The 15,013-nt window shown below is 43.8% G+C and overlaps 1 protein-coding gene across 1 annotated transcript in view; it reads right to left on the bottom strand.

Moving 5' to 3' along the window:
• MYO1B (myosin IB) overlaps positions 1-7,146 on the bottom strand; it is a 201,848-nt gene extending 194,702 nt beyond the window's left edge. Inside the window, exon 1 of the mRNA XM_055572964.1 lies at positions 6,911-7,146. The gene's annotated coding sequence lies outside the window, so the exon portion shown is untranslated. The remainder of the gene's footprint in view (positions 1-6,910) is intronic.
• Between the last annotated feature and the right edge of the window lie 7,867 nt (positions 7,147-15,013).

The following is a 15,013-nucleotide window of genomic DNA, read 5'->3' as shown; positions in this document are numbered from 1 at the left end:
AAGGTGTGAAATGTTTATAACACAGGATACAAATAAACAATTCAAGAATCTGAATATATGAATTTAAGTACAAGGATGAGAGGTTTTTAAGAGATTATACAATTATGGGTGCTAAAGAGATTGCCCCAAGATCTATAAAAGCTATATAGTCTCCTCTTTCCATTGTCACAAAATACTTAGTATTCTGCTAGGGCAGAAAGCAGATTCCTGAATCTGACCCCATGTGGTGGTTCATATATTTTTATGAATGCCTCTCAACACCCTGAAGATTTCAAGCAAGTGAGAACTTTTTACTAGATGGCTCACCACATCAGAAGTAAATCAAAACTGTGGTCAGCGTATTACAACTATAATTAGACGGCATGAGGGCTGCCAAAAAAAAAAGCCATGCAAACTGGCCTAAGCCCTATGTTCATAAAAATTAAACTTCTCCTAAAAGCATTTAGATAGGGACTTTATAAAATGAATAAAAGAGTGATGATCCTTTTGAAGCACTTTCAAGGGAAAAAATGATCAGCTTATTTGCAATCTGAACACTGCAAACAGTGCTTCAGAGTCTAATACAGAATTTATAAGAAATGAGCACCAGGGTAAGAGAGAGAAGGTGTACACTGGCAAAAGTCAGTAGGGCCAGCGGGAATTTTTCAATCAAGGTTTTTGGTTTGTTTTTTTCTCTTCTGGTGGAAGTGTGCAGAAAATGTTTTCATAAAGCCAGTGAAAACGACCAGTCAACTAATATGCACACACACAATAACGAAACCAATAATGAACAACCTGCTCCATTCCACTGTCCTTTCAATGCAATTTTCTAAAGTCTCTTCAAAGATGTGAATCTTTTTTAACAAGTTTTAAAACTTGTAAAGTACAATTCTGAATCATATCTTCATTTTAACACAACAAAATAAAGCCATCTGTGTAATTTCAAGGCATTTTGAGTCCATGCAGGATTGATCAGAAGTCTCTGGAAAGCAGAGACCTGGTCTCCTCCTGGCCCCTCCGAGTTATCTATGAGCCAGGCACCTGGTGTTTGTAAAGCTCAATGTTATGGTTTATCTGCTAAGCAAAGGAAGAATATCCATTTTCATTTACCTCTAGACTTCAACTTCAAAAACTGCCTATCTTGGACGAGAATGCATTTCATACCAATTCTTTTCTTCCTTTCTTTGTCCAAAGTCTTAACGCCCAAAGCTCCAGCTCTGCAATGGTACTCCCACAGTTTACCCACATGCATGAGACTCTGAGCTCCAACTGAATGCCCAGCAGCATAACTGTGCCCACAAAGACTGGAGGCCAGAGATCAGACAAAGCCCTGGAAAACTCCCAGAAGGCCAGTGAACTCCCACAGAAAAGGCAGTGATCAGCAGAGGATGAGAAAGATCACCAGGCACGGCTGGCTCCTTGGTTTGTTTCACCAAGTCCCCCTTACTTGAGAGAATAATGCAGGAGAGCCAAGCACAAGACACAGGGGAAAAAAAAGAGAAACTCAGAAGCATTTCAACCAACTCTCCCAGCACTAGTGCAGGCAAGGACACAGGAGCCCTGACTCCAGGGGACAAAGGAAGCGATCTAGGAGGGAGAGACACTGTCAGGGTGGGCTCGCTCTCTAACTCTAAACTCACTCCTCAAGGCTTCCAAGAGCATTGCACCAAGAGGAAGAGGGCGAAGCACACAGTCTTGGGTTTGATCTCTACTAGCCTGGGCCGGTTACTCAACCCCCCATTTACAAATACCTCCTACTAAAGAAGAACAATGAGGAATAAATGAATCAGGCTATGGAGAGAAGAACAATGAGGAATAAATGAATCAGGCTATGGAGAATACAGGATGCAGCCTGACACAGCCCAAGTACCCAATCCTTAATGGACAGCAGCATGAATGTCATGTAGCAAAATATATTACAATTCTTTGGTGACTTGGCATTTCCTGTCCACAATGTAAATAGGCCTGAAGTCTATGAACAGCCTCAGTGGGGCTGAACACAAGATGAGGAATGGTGGGATGCTGGCAGGGAAGAAAGCAGGAGGGACTTGCTAGACAGCAGGACCAACCATGGAGTGCAACACCCTCTCCCATGGGATGGTACTTTATACATCCTCAGGGTCTAAAAAAGGATACGGTCCTCTCTCCTCAGGCAGCAAATTCACAAGAAAGATGCTCCTTAACACCCCAACCAGTCCAGCCTTCAGAGGCAGGTGTTCAGAGACTCAATCCTCTGGCACCATCAGAAGTTGGAGGAAACAAAACCAAGGCTCAGGCACTGTGCTTGGGTCCTCCCACTCTCACAGTTTGGTTTGTTTACAGCTTTTGTCTCAGCAGCAGGTGTTGGCATGGCCTTGTGTGACACAGCTGCCACAGTCATCTTCTTCATCACTAACATCCGCTCTCTGGGGGCACTGAGCTGCCCTGTACATCCTCTGATACACAACAGATTTTCTTTGCTGTTTTTTAATGCACAGCCCTACATCAGCTGTGTGCTTAATAAGATATGAATTGATGAAGACACTGGCAACTGAAAAGAAACCTATGGGAGTTATAAGAGCATCCTTCATCCCTCTTAGCTGGTATGGAAGGTGCTCCCAGTTAGCACTCAGCAGCCTACACGTGTGCATCCCCTCTAAATATCCAATGGACGAGAATGTAATGGCCTCAGGAGACAAAACTTACTGCACTTATACTACAGTCTCTGAAGACCCCAAATGATGTCCTAGCTTGAAATAATTAAACAAGTAAAGGTAGAACTTTCAGTCTTCAAAGTTTTATCTTAGGAACAACAACAACAAATAGAAACCAATATGGAATTTTCCACTTGCCCAGGAGCATTCTGAGAAGTCCATAAGCAATTGATGATGCCAAGTGTTCGGATCCACTCCGATCCTGCACTCGGAGGTCTCCTAGGTCAAGGTCAAGTGCCGCCAGTTCAGCACCATACTCCACTCCCCACCCCAAGGACAGATACCACTTCCATTCCCCTCTCATGTCGATGCCTAAGCTTCCCTTCCCTTCCCCTGTGGGGACAGGATGAGCACAGAAATCCTGTGGAATGTGTGTTCCCACAGAGCTCAGAAATGTGATGATCTCAGAGGATATTGTAAAGAAAGACCCTTGACACTTCCCTAAGGAAGAATGTCTTCTGTAAAAGGCGACTGCCAGGACAAAAAGCAAGTGCTGGGAAAATCTACGGCCTGCTGCTGTGTATGACTCCAATTCTGATGTCCCACTTCCTCTTTAGAATCACATTCCTTCCCTCCTTATTCCTCTTCTAAAAAGACACGCTGGCATTAGGTCTCAGTAAAGAAGCAAAGTGCAGTGTTCTAATAAAGGCTGGAAGAAAAACGGGCTAAAATAGATTTCAATAAATATCAAGTGACTATAAGATCTACTCCATTCCACTACCTTTAAATGTTCCCCCTGCCAAAAAAAAAACACTTATTTTTAAAAATGTGCAGCATAACTTTTTCATTTATTTCATTCCCTTAAAGTTTATTAACATAGGCCATCAAACAGCAAAGCTTTTTAACAATACAATTTGAAGAGCTGTCACTAATCTAGCCTTTCAAACCTATCTCACAGTGGTTTTTGAAAGAATCCATGATGGTAAGATACATGAAAGTGATATGAAATCTGAAAATGGCTAAACAAATACATACTTGGGATTCCCTGATGGTTTAGCAGGTAAGGAATCCACCTGCAATGCAAGAGACACAGGAGACTCAGGTTTGATCCCTGGGTCGGGAAGATCCCCTAGAGGAGGGCATGGCAACCTATTTCAGTATTCTGGCCTAAAAAAACCCCATGGACAGAGGACCCTGACGGACCACAGCCCAAAGGGTCACAAAGAGTTGGACACTGAGAGACTAAGCATAATCAAATAGATAACCAAGTTGCTATCATTCCCAGTATTAAAAGATAATCATACCATACACTGCAGACCTTGGGATCAGAGATTAGAAATCATATCTCACCTCCACCACTTACTAGATACCTACACAACTAAGCAAGTTACCAAACTCCCTAGGCCTCAGTTTCAAAAGTTAAAATGGAGATAATACCCACTTTATCAAGTTGTGAGGATTAATAGAATAATGCATATAAAACCTTTTTCACATAGTAAATACTAAATGATAGCATAAAATCAAAGTGTCCATTGAAAATAGTAGAAGGGGGCTTCCCTGGTGGTCCAGTGGTTAAGAATCTACCTTGCAATGCAAAGGGCACCAGTAAGATCTCTGGTCAGGATAGATCCCACTTATCACAGAGCAACTAAGCACGGGCACCACAACTACTCAGCCTGCGCTCCAGAGTCCTAGAGCCTCAACTACTGAAGCCCATGCACGTGGTACCTGCGCTCCACAAGAGAAGCCACCGCAATGATAAGCCCATCCACTGCAACAAAGGGTAGCCCCTGCTCTCCGCAGTGAAAGAAAAGCCCACTCAGCAATGAAGACCCAGCACAACCAAAAAATAAGAAACAGCAGAAGGGAGGGGGACAATAGAAGAATCTCACCCAAAAGGAGAACAAATATTAAAAACATGGATCCTACCCTCTGAGGATTCCCTTCTTGGCCAGATACCACTCCCACCCACCCCCACTCTCTCCCACTGATGTCAGAAGCTCCTCGTTGCTTTGCGTAACTGTGCAGCAATCAGGGAGTCTGTCTTTTAACTCCAGGGTTGACAAAGTGATGATTCATCCCATCCCATGAAGAGGGTGCAGCCTGTAACCAGCCTCATCGTACAATGGGGAATACATCGAATGGCCTGTGGCCATAGACCAGCTATTTAAGAGCATCTCCCATCCATGTCTTTGGTAGCAGTGACAGTCTTACACTTTGCATTTTGTCAATGTATATTCCAAAGAGTACTTGGGAGGAATCCAACTGTGCTCTATTTTACAAAACAATTCACAACATAAAAAGCCCCAAATGCCAAGACAACAGTAAGGAAGGCAGTCTCCTCTGTTCACTGCCCATGGCACCATGTTTTGCCAAGCAGTGTGTTAGTTATAACGACAAACAGCTTGACGGTTGGACAGCATCCCACTTCAGCTGCACATCGTAATGGCTCCTAAGGACAAATCCCACTGCTTTTCAGCCTGGCCTAAAAATCTGACCACATCCTAGTAGCTGGTACAGCTCTTTTCCATTACCACTGAGTGGGCAGGAAACATTTTTCTCCCCCGGGGTAAGTTTCTCATCCCCCTTCTAAGGTTAAGAGACTTTCAAAACTTGGCTGTCTTCAAATGAACAGCCAACGGGGTAGTTTACCCCTGAGCCCTCAGACATCTCAAAGCAGCAGCTCTTCGTCATTTCCCAGCCCTGCCTGCAGCCAGACAACTATAACTGAATGTCTCCTAAACTATCCCCACAGTAATTCTAACCTTCAGTACAACTCTGGGATCTTTCCACCAGGGTCCCATAGGCACAAACCATGAATGCCTGGAAATGTCAGCCTCCTCCCTAAATGGTTTCGCTTGGAATACTCCATTCAAAAAACACTCATCATTCAATCCCCTGTGACTCCCCCCGGGAGGTCAGCCAATCCTCTTGGGCCTCTTGATTCCAATCTAGGAAAGGGTCACTTAACATATGCCCAACACCTTACATTCAATTCTACCTCCCCCTAAAAAAAGATTCCTGTTCACCATAATGCTAACCGTTCTCTCTCTTAGTCCAGATGACCCACATTATGGCAGTGAAAGCACAGAAAGCTTTCACGTGACTCCTCAACTCAAAGCCCAAAGAGTGGTGTGTATGATGTGTTTTCTGGGAAAGACTGTAAAGGGTTTTTCAATCTGGTGTTATCTAACCTGATTCATTTATTTAGCAATGTCTAATTTTCTGATGGTTTCCCTCCTCAAATATTCCTGGAAATTTGTTATATTACAATGGAGAAAACTGTGTCAAAATCAATGCTATAAAATTTGCTCCCTACCCATTCAAGTCAATACCTACTAGCTACAAACACGGACCCACAGGCACATATATACACACAAATACTCTGATTTACAGCGGGGGGGGTGGGGGGGAGTCTTCTTCCATTCTAATTAAGAAGATTTATTTCAACAAACCAACACTGAGAACGCCTAGAACTCAAGGAAGTACACAACTTGTTGCAGCAATAAACGCTCGGCCGCAGTCTGAACAAAGCATTACAAATAAGCTCCAGAAACCCACACAGCAAGCCCTTGGACAAAATGCTGGGTGTCTGTAATCAACTCCCCACTCTCTCATCACTCACTCCCCAACCCTCTTCCCCACCCCAGCAAGAACCCTCCAGGACGCCCGCTCCTGCTTCCATTCCTGCCCCGCCCCCTCCCTTTCCCTCTCCAGGACCGTGAATCAATCCCATCCCGGGCAGGAAACGAGACCCAGGGCAGCCCCCTCCGCTGCGGTGGAACAAAGGAGCAGAGCGCAGCTGCACGCGCAGGACGCCCCATCGGGTCCCGGGCCCTTTCTCCCCAGCCGCCGGGGCACGCCGCACCTGAACCCCACTCCCCAGGACGCCCCATTGTTCTCCCTCTGCTTTCCTTCCCGGAGGAGGCCACCCCGCCTCCTTCTATAGAACCAGGGGGCCAGGAAACAGCTGTGCACCAGGGGGATGAAGGGGGTGTGGGTGAACACCAGGAAGACCTGGATTCCACTTTGCCCACAGGTACGAGGGGGATGGGGCAAAGTGAGAGCAACTTAGTTTAGCGCCCTCTACTCTCCCACCGCCCCCGAAGCAACTGAGGAGTCGCGACCACCCTGCGCGACCTCCAGGGTGCGCGGCTCTCACCGCATCGCCTCCCGGCCCGGGAGTGAAGACCGCAGACCCCGCTGCCCAGCGCCCCGCGGGTTGCGTCAGGACCACGGGGACCGCGGGCACAAAGGACCGAGCAGGGCAGGGGGAAGAGGGAAAGCGCTCGCGCTACCTCGCCGAGCGCCACTCTGCCTCCTCGTCGTCCACTCTCTCCGGCGCGCTCCGGGACGCTGGCCCTCTGCGAGGCTGCGGGGCTCCCACGCGGCTACTCGGCGGATGCTGCTAGCGGCTGCTGCCCGGCGACTGCCGGCCCCTGCGCCCGCGCTCCCACACCGCCTCCAAGCGCCGCGGCCGGGGCTCCCGTGCGCGCCCAGTTGCAGAGTGCGCGGCCGCTGCGGAGTGCGGCGCTGCAGCGGGAGGCGCCCGGCCACTCCCCTCTCCCCGGCGCGGGCGAAGGGGCCGGCCGAGGGGCGGGGGCGGCGACCTCGCAGCCTGGGATTCGCCCCTCCGCGAGCCGGCAGAACCGGGAGCCGCCGCCTCCCAGCCGACTCACCTCCGGCCGCCTCGGGGCCGGCGGCACAGCGCCCCCCGGTGAGCGCGGGTGCAGCCTCGGCCCCAGGACCCGCCTGCACGGGGCAAGCAGTGGAAAAGAGGGAGAGGAAGAGGCGTCCCTCTCAGCCCACGGAAGGCACGGCCCTTCTACATCTTTCACTCCCGAATTTATTAACATCAAACGACAAATATAATTACTGGAGGGGCAGGCCAGGGGGACCGGGCCGGCGGGGAATAACAACTAGAAGCCAGACTGCAGGCACCGGCTGGCAAAGAGTAGGACTGCTCATTGTTCCTTCTCCCTTGGATAAAAAAAAGTTGGGATACCCAAGAATACTGGAAAATATTAATCTGACCGAAAAGGAAAAAAGTGTACTGAGTAGCAAAGTGTGCTTTTATTTACAAGATTTTTTAATATCTGCACAACAGTACATATGAATATAGAATGATCAGTGACAAAGTGTTCATCTGTATGTTATTTCGGCATCCTGGAGTGGATAGAGAATCAGGCCCTCCTTCACTCCAGCTGGGTTCTTGTCTCTTTGTAAAATTCAGAGCAAGCCCTTTGACCCTCGCCCTGGTTTCCTCATCCCAAGAAGGGAAGGGTGCTCATCCTAACTTACTCACTGGGTGAGGTGAGGATTACTTGGCTAAGGTGTTGAAAGCAATGTAGACATGGTAATTGTTACTCATGTTTCTGTTTTATCCAATAAGGAAATAAATTGCCAAAAATGGGGCCAGGTTTAAATGGACTGACCTATATCTGGAAACTGTCACTAAAAGGAGGTGAACCAAAGAATTGAGACCATATATAGTAACTGTCCCCACAGGCATAAGAACCACAGGCAGTGCTATTTGTCAAATGCTACCAGTAGAGACTGAAAACGTAACTGTATCTTGCTTTGAAATGACACTATCATTAACGGCACCATCAGCATTCTGATCTACATAAGACACCAGAGATGTTCTAAACTTAAACATATTGAGTACCAGGTACTGTTCTTTTCCTGTTTAATCTTCACAAAAAAATTAGGAGGTAAGTTACCCTCTTTGTCCTTGTTTTACAAACCAGAAACCAAGAACAGAGAATTCCTCCAGCTAATAAGTGGCTATACTTGTTTGAGTACATGCCTGCAAATTCCTTTACACTCCTTCCATTAAGGAATGGAGTTAATTGCCTTCCTCTTGCATATAGGCTAGACTTAGTGATGTGATTCTAACGAATAAAATCCAGCAGAAGTGATGTTACATCACTTAAACTTCTGATTCCAGGTCGTTAAAGGAGCTCCAGCTTTCACCTGGCCCTCTCCTGGGAAAATCATCCTTGGAACTCAGCAGCCATGCTATAAGGAAGCCCAAGTCACATGGAAGGTCATGTATGGGTGGTTCTGCTGATGACGCCAAGGGAGGACCCAGCCCTCAGCCGGATGAACAGACATGTGAGTTACAAAGCCATTGAGATTACTCCAGTCCCAGTCACTGACTGAGAGACCTCAAAAGAAACCCTAATTGATCCTAGTCAGTGCCTAGAAACAGGAGAGGTAACAATTATACAAGATTGTCTTCAGGGTGGTCACTGCAGAGCAGTAGGCACGGGGAACACTGGGAGAGCTGGGGTGTGAACCCAGGCAATCTGACTCCACAGTCTTCACCCCAGTCAAGCACACCACCTCAGACTTTGATAACCTAGCCTAAAGAACACCCTGAAGATTTCTGCCTTCGCAACAGACAGCATACAGACCTGCTACCTGATGACAAGTGTTAGGCTCTCTTCTCCATTTTGCCCATCTAACTTCAGGTTCCAAATTAACTGCTTTTAGCAGTTTGGTAGTCAGGGAGCCGCTGACCTCTGCTGTCCAGTCCAGCTTTTCAAAAATCACAGAAATTCAAATGGTAGGTTCACAAGAACAAATGTAAATAAGTGGTTTGAGAGAATGGGCGAGTTCTGTAACGTTTTGATCTTGGAAGAAGACCAGGTTAGTAAAAAGTAGGTTTAAGACAGGTATGTACTGAGTAGGATAATTAAGAGAGCTTCTCTCAAGAAGGTTTTGGAGATCCTGCCCCAAAAAAGAAATTGGGAGCATAGTTATGTAAGAACAGTTTTGCTTCAAGAAGAATCTACCAGAGTGGGGACACCTGGGGCATTCTCCCTGTTTTTTTTTAAAGCAAGTTCAGAAAAGAAAATAGTAGAAATTGTTGAATTCATCCTAGTAACACTGAGAAAATGAACCAAGAAGCTATTCAGTTCAGTTCAGTTCAGTCGCTCAGTTGTGTCCGACTCTTTGCAACCCCATGAATCGCAGCATGCCAGGCCTCCCTGTTCATCACCAACTCCTGGAGTTCACTCAGACTCACGTCCATCAAGTCAATGATGTCATCCAGCCATTTCATCCTCTGTCATCCCCTTCTCCTCCTGCCCCCAATCCCTCCCAGCATCAGAGTCTTTTCCAATGAGTCAACTCTTCTCATGACGTGGCCAAAGTACTGGAGTTTCAGCTTTAGCATCATTCCTTCCAAAGAAATCCCAGGGCTGATCTCCTTCAGAATGGACTGGTTGGATCTCCTTGCAGTCCAAGGGACTCTCAGGAGTCTTCTCCAACACCACAGTTCAAAAGCATCAATTCTTCGGTGCTCAGCTTTCTTCACAGTCCAACTCTCACATCCATACATGACTACTGGAAAAACCATAGCCTTGACTAGACGGACCTTTGTTGGCAAAGTAATGTCTCTGCTTTTCAATATGCTATCTAGGTTGGTCATAACTTTCCTTCCAAGGAGTAGGCATCTTTTAATTTCATGGCTGCAGTCACCATCTGCAGTGATTTTGGAGCATAAAAAAATAAAGTCTGACACTGATTCCACCGTTTACCCATCTATTTGCCATGAAGTGATGGGACTGGATGCCATGATCTTCGTTTTCTGAATGTTGAGCTTTAAGCCAACTTTTTCACTCTCCACTTTCACTTTCAGCAAGAGGCTTTTTAGTTCCTCTTCACTTTCTGCCATGAGGGTGGTGTCATCTGCATATCTGAGGTTATTGATATTTCTCCCAGCAATTTTGATTCCAGCTTGTGCTTCTTCCAGCCCAGCATTTCTCATGATGTACTCTGCATATAAGTCAAATAAGCAGGGTGACAATATACAGCCTTGACATACTCCTTTTCCTATTTGGAACCAGTCTGTTGTTCCATGTGCAGTTCTAACTGTTGCTTCTTGACCTGCATACAAATTTCTCAGGAGGCAGGTCAGGTGGTCTGGTATTCCCATCTCTTTCAGAATTTTCCACAGTTTATTGTGATCCACACAGTCCAAGGCTTTGGCATAGTCAATAAAGCAGAAATAGATGTTTTTCTGGAACTCTCTTGCTTTTTCCATGATCCAGAGGCTGTTGGCAATTTGATCTCTGGTTCCTCTGCCTTTTCTAAAACCAGCTTGAACATCAGGAAGTTCATGGTTCACATATTGCTGAAGCCTGGCTTGGAGAATTTTGAGCATTACTTTACTAGCGTGTGAGATGAGTGCAATTGTGCGGTAGTTTGAGCATTCTTTGGCATTGCCTTTCTTTGGGATTGGAATGAAAACTGACCTTTTCCAGTCCTGTGGCCACTGCTGAGTTTTCCACATTTGCTGGCATATTGAGTGCAGCACTTTCACAGCATCATCTTTCAGGATTTGAAATAGCTCAACTGGAATTCCATCACCTCCACTAGCTCGTAGTGATGCTTTCTAAGGCCCACTTGACTTCACATTCCAGGATGTCTGGCTCTAAGTCAGTGATCACACCATCGTGATTATCTGAGTCGTGAAGATCTTTTTTGTACAGTTCTTCTGTGTATTCTTGCCACCTCTTCTTAATATCTTCTGCTTCTGTTAGGTCCATACCATTTCTGTCCTTTATCGAGCCCATCTTTACATGAAATGCTCCCTTGGTATCTCTAATTTTCTTGAAGAGATCTCTAGTCTTTCCCATTCTGTTGTTTTCCTCTATTTCTTTGCATTGACCGCTGAGGAAGGCTTTCTTATCTCTTGTTGCTATTCTTTGGAACTCTGCATTCAGATGCTTATATCTTTCCTTTTCTCCTTTGCTTTTCGCTTCTCTTCTTTTCACAGCTATTTGTAAGGCCTCCCCAGACAGCCATTTTGCTTTTTTGCATTTCTTTTCCATGGGGATAGTCTTGATCCCTGTCTCCTGTGCAATGTCCCCAAAATGTTTCTAGAACAAAGCTATGCTTCTCTTTTAAAAATACCATTAGCCTATTTTTCATAACTTTCAAACTTCTGAAGACATACCATAAGGTTTTTAAATACTTTTACCTTCCTGGCTGTTCTTTCCAAAAGTCAATCAATCAACAACTTTTGAATTTAAAAGAAGCAGATTACAGTTGTTCTAATAACTGTCAAGAATAGATAATAAATCCATCAAGTACAAAGCATTTTTTACTTTCCCCTCAGTCTATTTGAAGGAAGTAGAATCTGTGATGGAGAAGGAAATGGCAACCCACTCCAGTGTTCTTGCCTGGAGAATCCCATGGATGGAGAAGCCTGGTAGGCTGCAGTCCATGGGGTCGCACAGAGTCGGACACGACTGAAGCGATGCAGCAACAGCAAGCAAGAATCTGTGAAGAGACAAAAAGACTGTTATTATAATCATAAACATAAATTCTCAAATCCTGGAGTAAAAGAATGTAAGAAGTATATTTTACCTCAATGAAAATATGCAGTAATTTAAATTAAAACACAGAAAATCCTGTCATCTTTGTGGAAAAATTTAGAAATAAAAACACATTTGTGTGTGTCCCAGGAAGAGAATTGTTTTACCACTAAATGTGTAGAGTTGTTGTTTTCCTTAGATGTTTTTACTGGAACCCTTAAATTTTTTTTAAGAATTCAACATTGGAGAAAATTGACCAACAAAAGGATCACATGACCTGATTCTACCTCATATTGGTGTAGCAAATGACATAGTGTGCTGGAAGTCATAGTTTTAGATTTTCTCACTGGTTCTGTGGGCAACTAACTTTAGAATTTTAGCTAAAAAGCTCATGCTCTCTGTTCTTAGTTATTTTACATCATTTTGAATGTGTTCAGAGCCTCTGGTTCTAAAAAGTCTAAGAGTCTTTATTCTTGCCATGTTTTCTCTCCCTGCCTACCTGTCCTTAGTTTTCACCCACTGTACTTATCCTTTGAGACCACACTCAGTTCTTACCAATTACTGACCATCTTCTTCAATTGGATCCTGCTTCCTTTGCTCTGGTAACATCTTGATGCCACACCTCCATACTTCGCAGTTTGTCCCAGGTTGTGAAACCTTTCCAGTTGTTCTTTTTGGCCTTTCCAACTAGATGATAAATCTCTAGACTAAAGGAGTAATTCAGTTTGGGAACACCAAGTCCATGATAGTAAGAACTTCCTGAGAGAGCTTACTCTGTTCTAGAACATAATCTAAATTCTCTGCATGTGTGTTCATTCATTTAACCCTCATAACAGCTCAGTCAGGCAGGTTTTTATGATCCCATTTTACAGAGAATGAAACTGAGGCATAGCAAAGATTATTACCGGCCAGAGGTTCCACAGTAATAACACTAGAGTCAGGATGTGAAGCTGGTCAGTCTAGCCTCAGGGCTTGATCTCTTACCTAAAGTCTAAAAATAGACTTCCTCTCACATCTGTGAGCTCTTTTTTTTTTTGTCTCTGAGAAAACAAGTACTGTCTCATTTCTTTAATGTATATATTTCTTAGTTTAGAATAGTGCTCTAAATGCAGTAAGAACTGAATTAGTATTTCTCAGTTCCATGAAAAAAAAAATCTTTTTTTATGTATTTAAAGAGTGCTTTGAAAATAAATGCATATTGCTTAAAGTATCATTTGATTCAGAATAGGTATTGTAGAAAATATTTCTATAGCATTTTCAGTTTCTGGCTCTCAGCAGGAAATATACAACTCTTACTCTTAAGTATTAAAAAAGCTATAGATAGAAAGTAGCTAAGAAAATAGATCTTGAAAGTTCTCATTATAAGAAAACAACTAAAAAGTTTGTAACTCTGTATGATAATGGATATTAACTGGTCTTACTGTGGTGATTATTTTGCAATTTGTACAAATATCAAATCTTTACATTGTACACCTGAAATTAATATTGTTTTGTCAATTATACCTCTTTAAAAATAGAATTAATTTAAAAAATTAAAAACTGTAGATAAGCTATAACAAAAATATTACAGGGTAAAAAATGATTGATAAAATTTCTTCCAAGCAGGAAAGTTTGCTAAAACTTTTAGACAAAAAGAGAATTAAAAACTCAGGAATAGTGCTCCTTGTAGGAACTATATATGAAGACCAAAACTGTACTTTATAAAATATGAGTGTAATTGAGCACTAAAATTGGGCAGTGAAACTGAAGTGTAATTTTTTTGTCCACAAAATACATTTGTCTATAGCTCATAATACTGATCCCTCAAATAAATTATAGATCCATTGCCAGGAAATTTAAAGCCTGAATTTTTCCCCTAACATTTTATAATTTAGCATTTTGTCATTTCAACTAGTGGAATAATTGTCTTTTTTATTTCCTCTCAAGCTGTAGCAAGTGAGTACCATTATGGCAAAGCCTTGCTGTTAAGCAATAAATCAATCTGAAAAATGACTAGATGGTTTTTCCAATCTTTTTTAAAAAGCATTTTCATTTTTTTAATGATAACTGGGGAGTTTGTCATCTCATTGCCAAGGAGACCTGAGGAGGACTACAAGGAAAAGCAAATTTTATGCCAAAACACACACAAAAATATTAGCTATCTATACCAAATGAAGAGCAATTAGCAAATATATGAAGTAATAGTCTGCTTCTGCTTCAGTCCCTAAAACTAAATGTCCATTTATTTGAGTATGGTGAATACATTCATCATAGGTATTAGCATATGAAAGAAAATACTGATAGAGAAAGATAATTGTGTAGCCAAAAAGCGTTTTAACGTATTAACAACCAAGACAACACATAATCCAGGTGTAAAGACTATTGATTAAATAAACCAAAATTTAACTGAAACTAAAAGGCTTTCATAATAGATTTTCTCATTGGTTTCAGCTGTGTTCTCAATCCTGCCATCTTCTATACAAGATGAGACGCTCCATGAGGGTAGGAATTTTGTCTCTTTGGCCCCTCTTTTGACTCTTTGCGACCCCATGGACTAAGTAGTCCATGGAATTCTCCAGGCCAGAATACTGGAGTGGGTAGCCTTTCCCTTCTCCAAGGGATCTTCCCAACCCAGGTATCAAACCCAGGTCTCCTGCATTGCAGGCAGATTCTTTACCAGCTGAGCCACCAGGGAAGCCCATTGAACTAGCACATAATCTCAGTCAATATTTCCAGATGGGTCTTAGATCAATTTTAAAACTTTGCATGGCAAGGTAAAACAAAAGTAGGTCTTGCTGATGGGTTCCCCGGTCTACTTCAACTGGAAATAAAGCTGAAACTTTAAAGAGAGAAGCACCAAAGAGTAGCCCACCTCCTGGGGAGGAAGAAGAATGAGACCACATGAGCCCATGTATTGAACAGCAACTGAGCTCCCAAAGCCAGCGTGACTTCTATTGAAAAGATGCATAATCTCCTTTCCCACAAGACATGCTGAAATCCTATCATACTGCTAAGAAAAGGACACAAACACATGTCCTAGACTCTCTGGGCCTCTCTTGCCAGGCCTCACCTGCCCCAAGGCTCCCTCAGCCA

Source organism: Bubalus kerabau, chromosome 3 (genome assembly GCF_029407905.1).
Source record: "Bubalus kerabau isolate K-KA32 ecotype Philippines breed swamp buffalo chromosome 3, PCC_UOA_SB_1v2, whole genome shotgun sequence".
NCBI classification, from domain to species: domain Eukaryota; kingdom Metazoa; phylum Chordata; class Mammalia; order Artiodactyla; family Bovidae; genus Bubalus; species Bubalus kerabau.
The sequence above is the reverse complement of the archived record's forward strand: the minus strand, read 5'-3'. Positions and strand labels throughout refer to the sequence as shown.